A 20,029-nucleotide genomic window follows, 5' to 3' on the forward strand; every position below is an offset into this window, starting at 1 on the left:
CTTGTATAGGCTAATGCCCTAGTAGCATTTAGATTCTTTATTTACCTAAGGGGCATACTCTAGATAGCCTCTTTAGCATACCTTCTTTATTTAACTAGGCTAGTTTAAATATAATTAGGAGTTCTAATAATTTAATATATGCCTATGCCTTAGTTATTATTATTTTCTTCTTAAATACTAGATTAAATAATTTAAAATCTAATTCTTATAAGGTAACCTTACTAAGAAACGCTTGAATTTCAGCGTAGTAAAAGTCCTCTAGGCAGGTTATAGTAAGTTTATATTTATTTAATACCTTATTAAGATATTGTTTATATAGGCCTTTTGCTAAGTAGAATCTTTTATATAATTCTACTACTATTCTAGCTTCTAGGTATTATTTAAACTTAGGGCTAAAGCTATTAAGGTACCCTTAGAGTAATAGATTTAGGGTTAATAAGTATAAGATGTACTAAGTGCACAGCAAATCCTAAGTCTCTTCCTGCTAGGCCTTATTCTAGCTTTAGAATTGTTGTTAGAGTGCTTCCTTAACAGCTTACTAATTAGTTACTACCTAGGTAGCTATAAAGTCTATTATACTTAACTTAATAATCTCTTAGTAAGTATAGTTATAGTAACTAAGTAGTCTACTAATATAGTCCTTAATAGTCTATTAGTAGAAACTAGAGCGTTGTTTAATCTCCTTTAGGAATTAGGTTATATTTTCTCTACTAAATACTAGAGGTATATCTATAAAAGAGGCTTACTTATTAGCGTAAGTGTGCTAGCTTTCTTAGGTTATATGTCCTACTCTATTAGCAAAAATAGAAAGAATTTAGCGTAAGTTTAGGTCTCCTAAAGTATTATTACTTAGTAGTAACACGTTTAGGGTCTCTAAAATATTAGGATAGAGATAAGCTACTGTAGTTTCTGCTTCTAGAGGTAATATAGTAAATCCTTTCCTTACAGTATTCTAATAGGTGCTATAAAGAGCTTTATACGTTAGAGTGTTTAATATACTAGTAAGGGTTAGTTACTGTTTTTATTTTTAGGCATTTATTAATACTAAAAATTACAGGTAGTTACTTATTAGAAGGTATTTTCTTATCTTATTTAAAAAGTCTCTACTTAGGTGTTCTCTAAAAGTGTCCTTTAAGAGGCTTCTTTAGTTTACCTATAGTTCCTGTATCTATATTATTATTACTTACCCTTATTCTAACGCCTATAGGATTACTAGGCTATATTTTAATAGATTATTAGTATTTTCTTATAATTTAGTTCTATTATACCTTCCTATTATTTCCTGTTACTATATAATATCTAATAAGTAGAAGTTTTTATAGCCTTGAAAAAACTATAAGAATACTCTCTTACTAGGACTATATATACTATATATAAGGGCTATAACTATTATAACTATATAGACTTTTTACTATAAGTCTAAATTAATTTCTAAGCCTAGCTTAGTTCTATACTACTAGTATGTGTAGACTTTTTACTATAAGTTCTAATAGATTCCTAAGCCTAGTTTAGTTCTATACTGCTAGTATATATAGACTTTTTACTATAAGTCCTAATAGATTTCTAAGCCTAGCTTAGTTCTATACTATTAGTGTTAGATTTGTCTAATACCCTTTACTCTAACTTATACTATTTTTCTAGGCCTACTACTTAGTATATAACTACTTAAATAGACCTATTCTATAAATACTATATTATAACTGCGTAAAAGGATATTATAAAGAAGACACTGTTTTTTATATACTATTTATTAATATCCTATTAAGTACTAGCTATAGTAGCCTTAGCCTTCTTAAAGGTAAGGTTTATAGGTGTTTAAGTTGTATATTAGTTACTAATCTATAGGTAAGAATATTACTTAATATAAGAAGATTATTGTCTTTTATAGTAAGCTCTAATAGCTTACTAAGATTATCTAATATACTGTTCTAACAATTACGTACCTCTAATCCCTAATAGCCCTTTAAGCCCTTAGTAGTTAAGACCCCTAATAATTACGTGCACCTAAACCCTAATAGCCTTCTAAGCCCTTGCTAGTTAGCCTTATACTTTTACTCTACTACACTAGGTATTAAAGCTTCTTACTAACAGCTAAGATAGACTTAATAATAGATACCTACTTATAATCCTCTTAGAATTTAACGTAAGCCTTCTTTTTTAATAAGCTAGTAACTATATAGGAGTTGCTATATACTCCAAGGCCTACTCTAGTCTAATCTATATTCTATATATTCTAATATTATATACCTAGCTTAATCTATATATACCTAAATAACTCTAGAAATACGTATATAGTCTTATAGTTAGCTACTATAGTTCTTATACTCTTAATCTTTTAGCTAATAATAGAGGTAATACGTAGGTTACGTGTAATAAAAATAGGTTACCTATTTATATCTAAGTAGCTTATAGTTACTATTTATATAGAGGATAAGGGTAGCTATTTCCTATATGTGTAGATAGGAGGGTAGCTACACATATAAGTCCTCTTTAAGTATCTAATTTACTAGAAATTACTCTTATTCTAGAGTTAATTACTATTATTAATAATAAGCTATTGCGTTAGGTTAGTAACTACTAAGGCGCTCTTAGATTGTAAATTAGGGGACGCTATAGCCTATAGGCCTTAGCAGCCTACTATTAGCTTATAAAAACACTAGAATTAAGATTAGCAATAGCAGATTATATAGCTACTTTAAAGAGATCTACTTTAATAGCGTAGCGTTAAGAGTAACGTACCCTATAGACGAAAGAATTAATAAATAAGAGAATTACTTTTACTAAGCCCCTACTAAACCACCCTTTACATAATAATGCCTTCTTAACAATACTATTTAGACGTGTTAAAAGAAGCTTAGATATAGCTTGCGCTCTAGGCTCTTAAATAAGACGTAACTCTCTCTTAGTAACGCGCTGTAGCTATCTATAGAGTTCTTAAGCTATACTAAGTAAGTAATATATAGGATAACCTTTATACGCTAATTCTATAGCTAAATTATAGAAGCTAGATAATAATAAAAAGAAGGTAATTATTAAATATGTCCTTAAGCTAGACGCGTAAGAATTTTCCTCTTAGCTCTTAGATATAGCTACTATAGCTAATTCTTTACGCACTAAGCGTAATCTAGGCTCTATTAGCATAAACTAGCCTAGTATGTTTGTTAAGTAATACTTAGAGCTTAAAGTTAAGTTTAATTGTAAGTATAACTATAAGAGAGCTCTCTATAAGAATCCTAAGGTTCTATAGAGCTAGTTTAGCCTAGTAGTAAACGTTAAAGCTAAGTATAGTATTTAGAATAAACATATATATAACTTTAATAAGACAGGCTTTATAATAGGCTAGATCTCTCTAGAAGTAGTTATTATAGCTTTAGAATAATAAGGTTAGCTAAAGGCAGTCTAGCTAGGTAACTATAAGTAGGCTATAGCTATAGTAGGTATTAATACTAAAGAATAGGCTATTCTAGCCTTTCTTATCTTTAAGGCCTACTACTACCTCTCTGCCTAGTATAAAGAAGAGGATCTGCCTTAAGACTAGGTTATTAGAGTCTCTAATAATGGCTAGACTACTAATAAGCTTAGTCTAGACTAGATAAGCTACTTTAATAGGTATATAAAGAAGCGTACTATTAGCACCTACTATTTACTTATTATTAATAGTTATAAGAGCTATAACGCTCTTAAATTCTAGTAGTACTATAAGGATAATAAGATTATTACTCTCTATTTACCTTCTTACTTATTACACCTTATACAGCCTCTTAATATAGCTAATTTTACTACTTTCAAGAAGGTGTATAGGTACTTAGCTAAAATACTTATATATAACTAGATTAAATATATTATAAAGACTAAGTTTCTACTATACTTTATACGCGCCTATAACGCTGTAACTACTTCTAGCAACATCTAGGGAGGGTTCTAAGGCGCTAGACTAGTCCTGTTTAACCTAGAATAGGTTATAAGCAGCCTTAATGTAAAGCTACGCACTCTATTACTACTACTACCTACTAATAACAAGCTCTAGCAGTTGTTAGGCGCTAGGCCTAGAGGTACCTCTGTTGTCTTAGTAAGCTACTATAGGGCTAGCCAGCCTAGACTTTATAAAGGTGTTAGAGGTTATTACTAATACTCTAGTAATTAGTCTTATTACTACATACTACGTACCGTAATACACCTACTATCCTCTTTAACTCTATCCTCCCTTATAATTACTTTATACACTCTTTATATTCTAATTACTCTTATATTATAATTAAAGATAGACCTAAGCTACTATAAGTCTTAAACTAAATTATCTAGGCTTACTATCTTTAGAGAGGGACTAAGATAACCTACCTATAGGAGAGCTAGTAGAGTATAAGGTAACACCTCCCTCTATAGATAAGAAGATACCTTAATAGACACTAAGTGTCTAAAGTACCTTAAGAGAATCTATAGGTCCTCTAGGTAGTATACCTTACTCTAGAATTTGTATCTATAGAGTAGCTTTAGCTAAAAAAGGCTAAAATAGCCTAGAAGTAGGTAATTAATAATAGGAGTTAGAAAACTTACGTAAATAGTTGTAAGAGATAAAAGACTGTAAGGAACTTTCCTCTCTTTATAAACTTGGACGCAAGTATAATAAAGGAGATCTAGTAACAATTCTATCTTTCTAAAAAGTACTAGAAGAAGTAGAAAAACTATAATCTTCTTTATCTATAAATCTTCTATAACCTAAACTTCTATAGAAGTATATAAAGCGTAACTACACTTAATATAACTATTAGAAGAGAGATTATAAGAGATACTTCCTCTAATCTCTAGTTAATTTCCTTATAGAGGAATAAAAGATTAACTTTAGTATAAGGTAACGTATTTAATAGGTAAGTTAGCTACATAGGCGAGTCGGCCACTCTGCTAAGACTATACTAACATTCTACCCTATTATAGCTTATATTAGCCTATGTTAGTATTGTTTATAGTAGTATAGTATATAATATTATTTAGTAACACCTTCTTTAGGCTTTTTACACATACGTAAGTTATACCCTACGTTATAGCACTTTTTACAGCGTCTTTAGGTTACCTTACCTCCTTTAACACGTACTTACTTTCTTACCTTCTTACTATTACTACGCGCTCTAAACTTAGTTAGAGTAGTTAATTAAAGGCCTTCCTTAGCTGTTAGGACTCCCTCCTGCTGTAACCGCTTTCTTTTATGCAATTTACGTCGCATAGCAGCCTTATTTACTGCTTAAAGCCTAGTAATCTCCCTTTAAGCTAACACTAGCTTATACGCTACTATAGCTGCGCCTTTAGCAAGCTTTTTAAAGGCCTTAACTATTAAAGTTAGTAAGCTGCTTGCATGCCTTTAAATCCTCTCTTAAACCAGCGTTAATTGCGACCCTAATTGCAGGGTAGTGCTTAGGGTTTAGGACTGCTAGGGCTTATCTTCTATAGTAGGTAGCGGTAGGGTACGTAGGCGGACATTAAGACCTATTATAACCCGTTCTAGGTTAAAGGGGACTATTCTAGCGCCTTAGAAGCCTCCTTAGATATTGCTAGAAGTAAATGTCTCCTTATAGGCGTCTATAAAGTATAGTAGAAACTTAGTTTTAGTAATATAAGTAATATAGTTGTGTATAGGATTCTTAGCTTAGCGCCTATATACCTTCTTTAAAAGGGCAAAACAACCTATATCTAGTAGTTATAAGAGGTAAGATGAGTATAGAGGTATACACAGTGTAATAATGTTTACTTCCTTACAGTATTATTAGAAGTTAAGGGAGTTGTAGCTCTTATAGCTATTAATAAGAAGTAGCTAGTATAATCCTTAGGTGCGCGTCTTTATATAGGCATTAAAGTGCTTTAACTAGTCTAGACTAAGCTTATTAGTAGTCTATCTGTTCTTAGAGACTCTAATAACCTAGTTATAGGGCAGAATGTCCTCTTTATACTAGGCAGAGAGGTAGTTGCAGCCTTTAAAGATAATAAAGGGTAGAATAGCCTACCCTATGCTATTAATGCCCTGTATAACCATTGTCTACTCTTAATTACCCTACTATACTGCCTTTAGCTGTCCTTAACGCTCTAAACCTGTAATAACTGCTCCTGCAGATATCTAGCCTATTATAAAGCCTGTTTTATTAAAGTTATACGTGTTATTATCCTAGATACTATACTTAGCTTTAACATTTACTATAAGCGTTACCTCTTAGAGAACCTAAAGATGTTGTAGTAGGCCTACTACACAACTAACTGCTGTAATTAGCTAACCTAGGAACTAATATAGTAAGAGCTAAAAAGAATTATACTAGATACTCTAGGAATACTAGCTAAATATAAGTAAGTAGCGTATAAATCCTTAAAGTAATATAAGTAGTAGAAATCTTAGTCCCCTATAGATCTATTAGATTTTATACGTCTACTATAGGAGGAACTAGGTAACTTATATATACTAGAGCTTTAAGTCCTAGAATATATTACTGCACTCCTCCCTAGTATATAAAAGGACTTGTTTCTTATCCTCTATAATTAAAGAGACATAATCCTAAAGGTAGAGAAATAAGCTAATATTATTAACTAGAGACTAGGTTAGTATAGCTAACAGCTACCTAAGAAGACTCTAGCTAAGAGTAAGACAACTAACAAAGGACTACAGAAGCGCTAATTTAGTAACTCTAGGTTAGAGGAAAATATAAAAACTCTAAAAAAAGTTATTTAAGTCTAAGAAGTTCTATAAGAAGCTAGTAAAGGGTAAAAAGGGCTAAGATAGGCTATATAAGACATAAAACGCATACCTTACGTATAGAGAAACAAGTTACTACTACTCTAACTACCTAAAGCTAAAGTTAAATTAGAAAGACCCTACTCTAGATAAGTTAGAAAAAGATAAGGAACCTAAGAGCTAATTTCCTCTCTTATAGCCTATATTAAATTATTAAAGAAGAAGAAGAAGAATATCTCTCTTTATAAGGTAGTATACCTAGAATATATATACCTACTTACAGTTAAAGCATCTATAGGCAATATAGAGAACGTAGAAGCCTTAATAGATAGAGGGTTATAACTAAACTTAATTTTAGTTCTCCTAGCAAAGAAGTAGAATCTAGAGGTTACACTATTAAATAAAATAGTGGCTAAAGGTGTAGGTAGAGCAGAATTGCCTATCTATAGAGTAACTATAGTAGAAGTATCTATTATTAACTCCTATAGAAGATAGGAGGTCTAATAGATACCTTTTATAGTTATAGACCTATAAAGGTATAAGATATACCTTAGATTACCCTAGATTAACTAGATAAACCCTAAGCTAAGCTATTTAAGCTAGCGAATACTCTTCTAAGAGAAGAAGTATAGAAACTCTTCTAAACTAGAGAAAATAGTGTTAGAAGATGCTAAAGAGTTTAAACGCACTATAAGAAGTCTCTTAGTAGACGTTTATATATATATAGTAAACTTAGTAGGTATATATAACCTAATATCTGCTAAGAGAGGCTTAAGTCTAGAAGTGTATTATAAATATGCGTACTTAGAATTAGAGGATAACGCTTAGGTTCTACTAGAGTATAGAGAGTACAACCTAGTAATTAATATTATAGAAGAAGCTACTTCTCTCTACTAACTGTTATACAGACTATCTACAACAGAATTAGAGATACTTAGAAAGTATCTAGTAGAATATTAATAACGTAGCTAGATATAACACTTAAGGTTACTAGTAGAGGCGCCTATTCTCTTTTTAAAGAAGAAAGATAGTAACCTATAACTATGTATAGACTATAGAGGTCTAAACAAGATAATAGTTAAAACTACTATCTATTACTACTAATTATAGAGTTACTAGAATACCTAGCGTAAGCTGAGTTCTATACTAAACTAGATATACGTAAGGCATATTACTATATCTAAATTAAGAAAGGTAATAAGTAGAAGACTACTTTTTAAACTAGGTATAGATATTTTAAGTATATAGTAATACTGTTTAGACTTATAAATACTTCTGCCTAATTTTAGGCCTATATAAACTAGGCACTAATAGAATTAGTTAATATAACTTATATTATATATCTATACAATATATTAGTATACTCTAAGATAGAGAAAGACTACATTAGACACGTTAAGGAGGTCTTAGAGAGGCATTATAAAGTAAACCTCTATATACGCTTAAATAAGTGTAAATAGCACTATTAACGTATAGAGTACCTTAGGTATATAGTCTTACCTAAAGAAGTAAGTATTAACCTAGATAGAGTTAAAACAGTCTAAGAATAGCTAATCCGGTGCATAGTTTACAATATCTAAGTATTTATAGAATTTATAAACTACTATTAGAGGTTTATTATAGGGTTTTCTAAATTAGCCTTACTATTAACCTAATTAACCTAGAAAGGGCTAAATTTAGCTAAATCTAGTTAAGTAATAAGGAAGAAGAAGAGTTAGCCTCTTAAGCTAAGTAAAAAATCCCTATAAGCTTTCTAGAATATAAAGCATTTGTTTATTAACGTACCGATCTTAGTTTATTTTATACCTAGAAGACAGACTAGAATTAAAGTAGATGCCTCTAGAGGCGCTATCCTAGGAATCCTTAGTTAACTAGTCCCTAGAGAGGGGAAGCTAGCCTAATAGAGGCCTATAGACTTCTATTTAAAGAAGTTAATCTAAGTAGAGTATAACTATAATACTTATAACTAGGAACTTCTTATAATTATCTAGAGCCTATAGTAGTAGCAGAGATACTTAGATAACGTACTCTATAGGTAAGCGGATTAAACAGGTAAGCGGATCACTCTGCTAAGACCACACTAAACCTCCACCTTACCACGCAATGCCTTAACAACAACATTAATCTACGCCCTTAAGAGAAGCTGCGATACAGCTTGCGCTCTAGGTAATTAAATAAGACGTAACGCTTACTCTGTAACGCGCTACAGCTATATATAACGCGCCTTACAGCACACTACACGCTTAATACACAGAACGACCTGCACAAGCTAATTATACGCTAGTTTAACAGATTATAGACTAGACTAAGAAGAACGTAATTACTAAGTAAATCCTTAAGCTAGATGCACGAGGATTTGCACCTTAGCTGGCTGCTGTAGCTAATATAGCTAATTCTTTGCGTGCTAAGCGTAATATAGGCCATATTGGCATAAACTAGCCTAACACGTTTATTAAGTGCCGCCCTAACCTTAAAGTAAGGTTTAATCGCAAGTACGACTATAAGAGAGCCCTCTATAAGGATCTAGAGATTATTAGGGGCTAGTTTAGGCTTGTAGCAAATGTTAAAGCTAAGTATAGTATCTAGGACAATAACACATATAACTTTAATAAAACAGGCTTTATAATAGGCTAGATATTAACAGGAGCAGTTATTATAGGCTTAGAGCGTTAAGAACAGCTAAAGGCAGTGTAGTAGAGTAATTAAGAGTAGACAATAGTTATATAGGGCATTAATGGCATAGAGTAAGCTATTCCACCCTTTATCATCTTTAAAGGCTGTAACCACCTCTCTGCCTAGTATAAAGAGGACAATCTGCCCTATAACTAGGTTATTAGAGTCTCTAAGAACGAATAGACTACTAATAAGCTTAGTCTAGACTAGTTAAAGCACTTTAATGCCTATACAAAGACGCGCACCTAAGAAGTATACTAGCTGCTCCTTATTAACAGCTACAAGAGCTATAACTCCCTTAACTTCTAACAATACTATAAGGAAGTAAAGATTATTACACTATATATACCTCTATACTTATCTTACCTCTTATAACCACTAGATGTAGGTTGTTTTACCCCTCTAAAGAAGGTATATAGGCGCTAAGCTAAGAATCTTATACATAACTACATTACTTATATTACTAAAACTAAGTTTCTACTATGCTTTATAGACGCCTATAAGGAGATATTTACTTCTAGCAATATCTAAGAAGGCTTCTAAGGCGCTGGAATAGTCCCCCTTAACCCAGAACGGGTTATAATAGGTCTTAATGTCCGCCTACGTACCCTACCGCTACCTACTATAGAAGATAAGCCCTAGCAGTCCTAAACCCCAAGCACTACCCTGCAATTAGGGTCGCAATTAACGCTTGTTCGAGAGAGGATTCAAAGGCATGCAAGCAGCTTACTAACTTTAATAGTTAAGGCCTTTAAAAAGCTTGCTAAAGGCGCAGCTATAGTAGCGCATAAGCTAGTATTAGCTTAAAGGGAGATTACTAGGCTTTAAGCAGCAAATAAGGCTGCTATGCGACGTAAATCGCGTAAAAGAAAGCAATTACAGCAGGAGAGAGTCCTAACAGCTAAGGAAGGCCTTTAATTAACTACTCTAACTAAGTTTAGGGCGCGTAGTAATAGTAAGAAGGCAAAGAAGCGAGTGCGCGCTAAAGGAGGGGAAGTAACCTAAAGACGCTGTACAAAGTGCTATAACGTTAGACATAACTTACGTACATATAAGAAGGCTGTAGAAGATGTTTCTAAATAATATTATATACTGTACTACTATATATAAGGCTAAAGTAGGCTAATATAAGCTATAATAGGGTAGAGATTTAGTGTGGTCTTAGCAGAGTAATCCGCTTACCTGTTTAATCCGCTTACCTGTAGAGTACGTTAGTACCTTCTTTAAGATCCTAACATATTACTAAAACCTAAAATAGTTTATAGAGATAAAGGTCCTTAGCTATTAGTAGGTAAGGGTATACTTAGTATTATCTAAGTTTAACTTTATAATTACTTATTGCCTAGGGTGTATAAACCCTATAGATAGACCCTTATAGCGTTCTAATTATATAAAAGAGGTATAAGACCTCTTATAAAAGTATAATAAGGCTTTTATACAATTGCTTTAGAAGATCCTAACTAGAAGGAACTCTAATACTTTCCTAGTAGTAGCTATAACCCTTTGTTTGTCTATAAAAGAAAGAAAGAACATAAGAGATCTTAAAAGAGAAGAATTACAGGAGAATAGTTAGATAGAGCTAATAACAGACTTAGACAACATAGATAAACTCTCTAGTTTAAAAAAAGAGTTAAGTAATATTAAAATAGGATAAAAGAACCTAGAAAAAGATAATATAGCTAAGAAGAGGCGTATCTTACTTATAAGGCTAAAAGATAAAGTATAAGTTATTAAAGAATATTATAATAACCTAATGTTAGAACACTTTAGAGCATAAAGGACCTTAGAAAAGATTTAGCGTAGATATACCTAGAAGGGCATTACTAAGGATATATCTAACTACTACTATAACTACTTAGTATGTAGAAGATTAACTGCTACTAAACAGGAGTAGGAAGCACCTGTTAGTAGGCAGAGAGAGAGAGACAAAAGAGAAGAAGAGTAGATGTAGAGAGATAGATTAATAGGTAAGTAGTAAGGTTAGATCTATTAGATAGATAGATACCCCTCTTATACCTAGCATCTAAGGGATTGCTAAGGCTATCCCCCCTATTTACTAGTATTACTAAGGTAGTTACTCTATACACTAGTATAAACCTTTTCTACCTTAACAGTATAGTTCTATTATACTGTAATAGCTACTACTAATACTAATTCTAATTCTAAAAATACTAATACTAATACTAATACTAACTCTAATATAGATAGATGTTAACCTTCTAAATAGTCTAAACAATCCTAATCTTAGTCCTAATTCTAATCCTAATACTAATACTAATAGATACTAATTCTAATACTAATAGCTATTAGCAGCGTACTAGAAGAGATACTAAGAGGTGCTAAGAGCAGTATGTAATACAAGAGGACTAACTCTTAGATAGCTACTAGTAATAGGTAGGTAGTACTAGGGCGTAATCTATAGATAGATAGCTAGATAGATAGAGGTAGAGAGATAGTGCTAAGGTGTAACCTATAGATAGCTACTAATAATAGATAGAGGTAGTGCTAAGGTGTAACCTATAGATAGCTAGATAGATAGAAGTAGTTCCTTCTATCTAATTAGATACTACTAGGTGTTACCTAGTAGGTGCTAATTAGCTAGTATGTAGTATGCCTTAGGATCTAATAGATCTGCTAAATCTGCTAGATATACTAGATCTAAGTACTAATAGATACGCTAGATATGCTAGAAGAGGTACTACTAGATCTACTAGATGTGCTAGAAGAGGTACTAAGCAACGTAGTAAGAATAAGAGTCTCTCTCTCTGCCTACTATACTGTGCCCCCTAGTTAGGTTACTATTTTAAATAGGAGTAGAAAGCACCTATTAGTAGGCAGAGAGAGAGAGATAAAAGAGAAGAAGAGTAGATGTAGAGAGATAGATTAATAGATAAGTAGTAAGGTTAGATCTATTAGATAGATAGGTGCCCCTCTTATACCTAGCATCTAAGAGACTACTAAGGTTATCCCCCCTATTTACTAGTATTACTAAGGTAGTTACTCTATATACTAGGATACTACCTAGTATAAACTATATAGGTTATTATAACCTTTACTAGTACTAAGCTAACTATAGAAGAACGTAATAATAGATTTTATTACAGAACTACTCTTTAGTAAGGTAGCTAGGCTAGTATATAACTCTATACAAGTAGTAGTATATAAATTAACTAAAATATTACACTATATACTAGCTAGAGCTAATTAGAATAGAAAAGATCTAGTATACTTCTAGATTAGAGAAATTATCTACTTATACAGCGCGCTAGCACAAATTATCTTAGATTAAGGGCTGCTAATAAACTTATAGACGTAGGAAACCTTTAACTACTATTTAAACTTAAGATAAGTCTTAACGTTAGCCTATTATCCCTAGACAGATAGCAAAATAGAAAGGGAAAATTAGACTCTTAAACAGTACTTATATTACTACTATACTCTAAAATAAGACAATTAGGCCCTATAGATTTTAATTACAGAATTTTATATAATAATAGTATTTACATATCTATAAATATAATACCTTTCTAAGCCTATTATAGTATAGATCTAAGAAGTATAGATTAGCCTACTTTAGTATTAAAAGGTAGAGAATCTCCCCTTATAAAGGAATTAGCTACTAGAGTTATTACCTTATAGGCTACCTATAAAGCAAATATAGAAAAGTTAAATAAGTATTAAAAGAAATACTTAGATAAGAAATAACTACTAGCACCCTTTAAAGTAGGTAATAAAATACTAGTCTCTAGTAAGAACATTAGGATAGTACGCCTAAAAAAGAAGCTAGACTAGAGATACCTAGGACCTAGGACTATTATAGTCTAGATTAGCCCTAGTGTATATAGAGTAGACCTACTAGAAATAAAAGAGATCTATCTAGTATTCTATGTGTTACTACTAGACCTATATATACTAAGAAGTTAACTTCTAATTATATAGAAATAAATATAAAAACCTATAGTTAAAGAGAAAGAGAAGGTGTAGGATGTAGAAAAAGTCCTTAATAGAAGGTAACTAGATAACAGACAGTAGGAATACCTTATTAAGTAGGACAGATTCCCTAACTTAGAGAATTCCTAGGGAATTAGCACAAATCTTTCTAAAGAAGCGCTAAAACAATACTAGAAAATAATAAAGTAACTGCTTAGACTGCGTAATAAGACGTTACAGTTAAAGTCTAAAAAAGGGGGAGACTAAAAAGGCTAAACACCTTTACTTAATTATAATTTTTCCCTAACGTACCCCATAGGCGAGCCGCTTAACAGGCAAGCTACTTACTTTTGCCAAGCCCCTACTAAACTCCACCCTATTATAGCCTAAAATAACCTAGTTTAGTACTATAAAGTGCAGTATAGCCTATAATACTATTTAGAAACTACTTCTACCTCTTTCTAACACGTTCGCGCGTTGTGTCCTGTCTAATTGCACTGTCCACAGCGTCTTTAGAAGGGCTTACCTCCTTTAGCGCGCACCTGCTTCTTTGCCTTCTTCCTATTACTACGCGCCCTAAACTCCTTTAGAGTTATTAATTGCAGGCTATCCTTAACTGTTAGGGTCCCTTCTACCTAAACTTACTTTCTTTTGTGTAATTTTTGTTATATAGCTGCCTTATTAGCAGCTTAAAGCTAAGTAATCTTCTGTTGCGCTAACACTAGCTTATACGCAATTATTGCTGCCTCTTTTACTACCTTCTTAAACGCCTTAACTATAGAGGTAGGCAAACTATCTATATACCTCTAAATCCTTGTCTTTATAAGCGTTAATTACAACCTAAGTTTAAGGGTGTTGCTTAGGGTTTGCGACTGCCAGAGCTTGTTGTTAACAGGTAGTAGTAGTAATAGAGTGTGCAACTTTACATTAAGGGCCATTATAACCTAGTCTAGGTTAAATAGGACTAATCTAGCACCTTAGAACCCTCCCTAGATATTCTTAGAAGTAATTACAGCATTATAGGCGCGTATAAAGTATAGTAGGAACTCTGTCTTTATAATGTAGTTAATCTAGTTATATATAAGTATTTTGGCTTAGCGCCTATACGCCTTCTTTAAAGCAGTAAAACAACCTACATTAAGGGGCAGTGTAAGGTGTAATAAGTAAGAAGGTAAACAGAGAGTAATAATCTTGTTATCCTTACAGTATTGCTGGAATTTAAGAGAGTTATAGCTCTTATAACTATTAATAATAAGTAAACAGTAGGTGCTAATAGTACGCTCCTTTGTATGCCTGTTAAAGTGCTTTAACTAGTTAAGACTAAGCTTATTAGTAGTCTAGCCGTTATTAGAGACTCTAATAACCTAGTTGTAAGGCAGATCCTCTTCTTTGTACTAGGCAGAGAGGTAGTAGTAGGCTTTAAAGATAAGGAAGGCTAGAATAGCCTATCCTTTAGCATTAATGCTCACTATAGCCGTAGCCTACTCTTAGTTGCCTAGCTAGATAGCCTTTAGCTAACCCTGTCGTTCTAAAGCTATAACAACTACTTCTAGGGAGATCTAGCCTATTATAAAGCCTGTCTTATTAAAGTTATACGTATCTTCATCCTAGATGCTATACTTAGCTTTAATGTTAGCTACTAGGCTAAACTAGCCCTGTAGAACCTCAGAATCCTTATAGAGAGCTCTCTTGTAGTTGTACTTATAATTAAACTTAACTTTAAGCTCTAGGTGTTGCTTAACAAACGTACTAGGCCAGTTTACGCTAATAGGGCCTAGATTGCGCTCAGCGCGTAAAGAATTTGCTATAGTAGCTACATCTAAGAGCTAAGAGGAAAATTCTTGCGCATCTAGCTTAAGAACATGCTTAATAATTACCTCCTTCTTATTATTGTCTAGCTTCTGTAAGTTAGCTATAGAATCTGCGTATAAAGGTTGTTCTGTATGTTAGTTACTTAGTGTCTTTTAAGGGACCCTGTAGATAGCTGCAGCGCGTTACTAAGAGAGATTTGCGTCTTGTTTAAGAGCCTAGAGCGCAAGCTGTATCTAAGCTTCCTTTAACGCGTCTAAATAGTGTTGTTAAGAAGACATTAGTGTAGGAGGAGAAGTTTGGTAGGGGCTTGGCAAAAGTAAGCGGCTTGCCTGTTAAGCGGCTCGCCCGTAGGGTACGTTATAGGGTTTTTTTAATTAATAAGTATTTAATAGTTTACGCTAAGGGAAAATATAACTCTACCTTACCCTAAGAAATAAAGACTAGCTAAAGCAGATATATTTTAGCCTATTATAGCTATTTCTAATATAAAGAGATAAAGAAAGTTATATTCTACGTTATATAGTTATAATTATAAGTAAATATAGAAGAATTAGTATAGAAGAACACCTTTCTAGTATTATTTAGACTATCTAAGAGTGTAATACACCTAATTGCTATATTAGCCTAAAACTATCTACTAACTATAAACTTAGGTATTATTAATCTAAACCTTCTATTATAGGGAATATCTATTAACTATAACTACTACTATAGGTATAAGTAGTAGCCTTATAACTACTATAAGGCTTCTTAGTAGCAGCAGCAGCAGTAGTAGTATTAGCGGCGGCCTGCTTAGCAGCCTCCTGTTCCTCTTACTCCTTCTAGAGTTAGCTAAGGGTCTTTCTAGTGCCTGTAATCTAGTACTTTAACTAAAAGAAGTTAGACATTATTAAAATAGGTTAAAACGTGCTATAATACCTTCTTATAGAGAGTAATAGGCGCGTCTAGATTAGACTTACTACTACTCTCCTCTAATAACTTCTTTTACTTTATCTTAGCCTTAATAGCGCTAGCCTTAGATTAATCTTACTTCTTAATATAGATACTAGATAAGGTTAACTTACGTGCGTAAGTATTGCTATTATAGAGTATAGGTAGCTCTTCTTATAGTAAATAGTTCCTATAAAGGTAAGATTATACTATAATAAGCCTAAAAGAGATAGAATATACTCTTAAATTTTACCTAGCAACAAGCTAGCCTAGTTAACAATAGACTTACCTATTGCGGTCTTCTTGTTAATAGACATAGGCGTAGTAGTAGCAGGTATTATAGAGGTAGTTTTAATGCTAGCTATATTAATAATAGTAGTATAAGTAGTAGTAACTAGGTAGCAGCTAGAGTAAAGGTGCGCTATATTGCTAGAAAGCCTTAAATAGCTATTAGCGTACTTATTAGGGCCCTAAACGTGTTAAAAGATGCTAAAACAAGCTAAAAGGAGATAAAACACGTACTAATAGGTAATTCTTATTACTATTATAACACTCTCTATAGTAGTAGGCCTAGGTGTCCCTATAACATAGGCTACCCTATAAAGCTAGGTTAGTAGAGAAATAACCTACTCTATAGATATTACTATTAGTAATATAGTAGACATATAGCATACAGTACTACTTAGTAGTTCTACTATTCTTAGTAATGTTAATCTTATAGTAAGTAGGTATTAACATAACAGCTATAGTAAATAGTAGTTAGTAATAGTTAGTAATAGTTAGGGGTAGGTAGTAGTAGTTAGAAGTAGTTTAGAAAGGTTACTAAGGCGTGTTATGCAGTACTATCTGCTAAAACATATTAGAACATGCTAGAAAGACATAGAAAATCCCTTAGCTATCCTTATAAAAGTGCTAGACAGAATAGGTTAGTACTTACTAAAATAAAGTAGGATATAGTAGTAACTAATAAAACTAGGGGTATAGATAGCTTATATACTGCTAGCTACCTAGTTAGAGCTTTAGCCTGCGTAAGCAGCTGCCTAAACCCTAGAGGTAAAGTAAGAGGTAAAAGAGGATTTCTGTTTAACCTTTACTAGGTAAAGGCAGAATTAGGATTAAGCTCTATCTAGCCTTATAAGGCGTCTAAAATGCCTAAATCTAGTTAGAATTAGCTATAACAGGATAGATAGAGTAAACACGTCTAAAGCTAGGCTAAAATAATACAGTATTACTAATTATACTATTATTTAAGCTAAACAATCTAGAGAAGGGAGGTATTATTAGGTGCTAGGCCTAGAGGTACCTCTGCTAGTCTTAGTAAGCTACTATAGGGCTAGCTAGCCCAGACTATATAAAGGTGTTAGAGGTTATTACTAATACTTTAGTAATTAGTCTTGTTACTATATACTACGTACCTTAAAACACCTACTATCCTCTTTAACCCTATCTTCTCTTGTAATTGCTTTGTACACTCTTTATAGCAGTCGTAAACCCTAAGTAACACCCTTAAACTTAGGTTATAATTAATGCTTATAAAGATAAGGATTTAGAGGTATATAGATAGCTTACCTACCTCTATAGTTAAAGCGTTTAAAAAGGTCTTAAAGGGGGTAGCTATAATTGCGTATAAGCTAGTGTTAGTATAATAGGAGATTACTAAGCTTTAAGCTGCTAATAAGATAGCTATATAACAAAAACTACACAAAAGAAAGTAGGTTAAGAAAGAAGGTACTCTAATATTTAAAGAGGGCTAACGTACCCTACGGGCGAGCCGCTTAACAGGCGAGCCGCTTACTTTTGCCAAGCCCCTACCAAACTTCTCCTCCTACACTAATGTCTTCTTAACAACACCATTTAGACGCGTTAAAGGAAGCTTAGATACAGCTTACGCTCTAGGCTCTTAAACAAGACATAAATCTCTCTTAGCAACGCGCTGCAGCTATCTACAGGGTCCCTTAAAAGACACTAAGTAACTAACATACAGAACAACCTTTATACACAGATTCTATAGCTAACTTACAGAAGCTAGATAATAATAAGAAGGAGGTAATTATTAAGCATGTTCTTAAGCTAGATGCGCGAGAATTTTCCTCTTAGCTCTTAGATATAGCTACTATAGCTAATTCTTTGCGCGCTAAGCGCAATCTAGGCCCTATTAGCGTAAACTGGCCTAGTACGTTTGTTAAGCAACACCTAGAGCTTAAAGTTAAGTTTAATCACAAGTACGACTATAAGAGAGCCCTCTATAAGGATTCTAAGGTTCTACAGGGCTGGTTTAGCCTAGTAGCTAATATTAAAGCTAAGTATAGCATCTAGGATAAAGACACGTACAACTTTAACAAGACAGGCTTTATAATAGGCTAGATCTCTCTAGAAGCAGTTGTTACAGCTTTAGAACGACAGGGTCGGCCAAAGGCTATCCAGCCAGGCAACTAAGAGTGGGCTACGGCTATAGTAAGCATTAATGCTAAAGGATAGGCTATTCTGGCCTTCCTTATCTTTAAAGCCTACTACTACCTCTCTGCCTAGTACAAAGAAGAGGATCTGCCTTACAACTGGGTTATTAGAGTCTCTAATAACAGCTGAACTACTAACAAGCTTAGTCTTAACTAGTTAAAGCACTTTAACAGGCATACAAAGGAGCGTACTATTAGCACCTACTATTTGCTTATTATTAATAGTTATAAGAGCTATAACTCTCTTAAATTCCAGCAATACTGCAAGGATAACAAGATTATTACTCTCTGTTTACCTTCTTACTTATTACACCTTACATAGCCCCTTAATATAGGTTATTTTACTACTTTAAAGAAGGTGTATAGGCGCTAAGCTAAAATACTTATATATAACTAGATTAACTATATTATAAAGACAGAGTTCCTGCTATACTTTATATGCGCCTATAATGCTATAATTACTTCTAAGAATATCTAGGGAGGGTTCTAAGGTGCTAGATTAGTCCTATTTAACCTAGACTAGGTTATAATGGCCCTTAATATAAAGTTGCGCACTCTATTACTACTACTACCTATTAATAACAAGCTCTGGCAGTCGCAAACCCTAAGCAACACCCTTAAACTTAGGTTGTAATTAACGCTTATAAAGACAAGGATTTAGAGGTATATAGATAGTTTGCCTACCTCTATAGTTAAGGCGTTTAAGAAGGTAGTAAAAGAGGCAGCAATAATTGCGTATAAGCTAGTGTTAGCGCAACAGAAGATTACTTAGCTTTAAGCTGCTAATAAGGCAGCTATATAACAAAAATTACATAAAAGAAAGCAAGTTTAGGTAGAAGAGACCCTAATAGTTAAAAATAGCCTGTAATTAACAACTCTAAAGGAGTTTAGGGCGCGTAGTAATAGGAAGAAGGCAAAGAAGCAGGTGCGTGCTAAAGGAGGTGAGCCCTCCTAAAGACGCTGTGGACAGTGTAATCAGACAGGACACAACGCGCGAACGTGTTAGAAAGAGGTAGAAGTAGTTTCTAAATAGTATTATAGGCTATACTGCACTTTACAGCACTAAACTAGGTTGTTTTAGGCCATAATAGGGTGGAGTTTGGTAGGGGCTTGGCAAAAGTAAGCGGCTCGCCTGTTGAGTGGCTCGCCCGTAGGGTACGTTAGCAATTAACAGCTCTAAAAGAGTTTAGAGTGCGTAGTAATAGTAAGAAGGCAAAGAAGTAGGTGCGTGCTAATAGGGCTAAGCTAACCTAAAGGCGCTGTAGATAGTGTAGTAAGACTAGACATAACGCATAAACGTACAAGAATAAAGTAGAAGTAGTCTCTAAGTAATATTACAGCTTGTCTTGCCTTATACAGCGCTAGTTTATAGTGTTTTAGGCTATAATAGGGTGAGTTTAAGTGGGGGCTTGGCAAAAGTGATTCTCTTGTCTGTTGATTCTTTCGTCCGTGGGATACGTTATTAAGCATTAAAAACAGAGTAACGCGTTGTGTTGGGTGGCCGAACACTAGGGGTGGC

The 20,029-nt window shown here is 33.2% G+C and overlaps 47 annotated features.

Moving 5' to 3' along the window:
• Positions 1-2,054: part of a dispersed repeat that runs on past the window's edge.
• Positions 1-6,188: part of a mobile genetic element that runs on past the window's edge.
• Positions 1,985-2,065: a dispersed repeat.
• Positions 2,064-2,733: a dispersed repeat.
• Positions 2,203-2,280: a tandem repeat.
• Positions 2,731-4,033: a mobile genetic element.
• Positions 3,173-3,214: a tandem repeat.
• Positions 3,989-4,016: a tandem repeat.
• Positions 4,032-4,852: a mobile genetic element.
• Positions 4,851-6,207: a mobile genetic element.
• Positions 4,925-4,988: a tandem repeat.
• Positions 5,032-6,188: a long terminal repeat.
• Positions 5,065-5,116: a tandem repeat.
• Positions 6,171-8,729: a mobile genetic element.
• Positions 6,189-6,192: a direct repeat.
• Positions 6,926-6,942: a tandem repeat.
• Positions 8,033-8,072: a tandem repeat.
• Positions 8,730-10,599: a mobile genetic element.
• Positions 10,532-10,609: a dispersed repeat.
• Positions 10,596-11,269: a mobile genetic element.
• Positions 11,270-11,287: 18 nt separating this feature from the next.
• Positions 11,288-11,295: a tandem repeat.
• Positions 11,296-11,342: 47 nt separating this feature from the next.
• Positions 11,343-11,386: a tandem repeat.
• Positions 11,387-11,444: 58 nt separating this feature from the next.
• Positions 11,445-11,509: a mobile genetic element.
• Positions 11,510-11,514: 5 nt separating this feature from the next.
• Positions 11,515-11,575: a tandem repeat.
• A 57-nt stretch (positions 11,576-11,632) lies between these two features.
• Positions 11,633-11,684: a tandem repeat.
• A 464-nt stretch (positions 11,685-12,148) lies between these two features.
• Positions 12,149-12,186: a dispersed repeat.
• Positions 12,187-12,316: 130 nt separating this feature from the next.
• Positions 12,317-13,618: a mobile genetic element.
• Positions 12,512-12,521: an inverted repeat.
• Positions 12,512-12,576: a mobile genetic element.
• Positions 12,567-12,576: an inverted repeat.
• Positions 13,616-15,484: a mobile genetic element.
• Positions 14,411-14,619: a mobile genetic element.
• Positions 14,411-14,622: a mobile genetic element.
• Positions 14,417-14,613: a mobile genetic element.
• Positions 15,001-15,032: a tandem repeat.
• Positions 15,485-17,534: a mobile genetic element.
• Positions 15,643-15,682: a tandem repeat.
• Positions 15,876-15,905: a tandem repeat.
• Positions 16,376-16,467: a tandem repeat.
• Positions 16,729-16,864: a tandem repeat.
• Positions 16,733-16,741: an inverted repeat.
• Positions 16,733-16,781: a mobile genetic element.
• Positions 16,773-16,781: an inverted repeat.
• Positions 17,533-17,805: a mobile genetic element.
• Positions 17,806-19,694: a mobile genetic element.
• Positions 19,670-19,972: a mobile genetic element.
• Positions 19,971-20,029: part of a dispersed repeat that runs on past the window's edge.

The sequence above is a fragment of the Ascochyta rabiei genome, chromosome 17, assembly GCF_004011695.2.
Source record: "Ascochyta rabiei chromosome 17, complete sequence".
NCBI lineage: Eukaryota > Fungi > Ascomycota > Dothideomycetes > Pleosporales > Didymellaceae > Ascochyta > Ascochyta rabiei.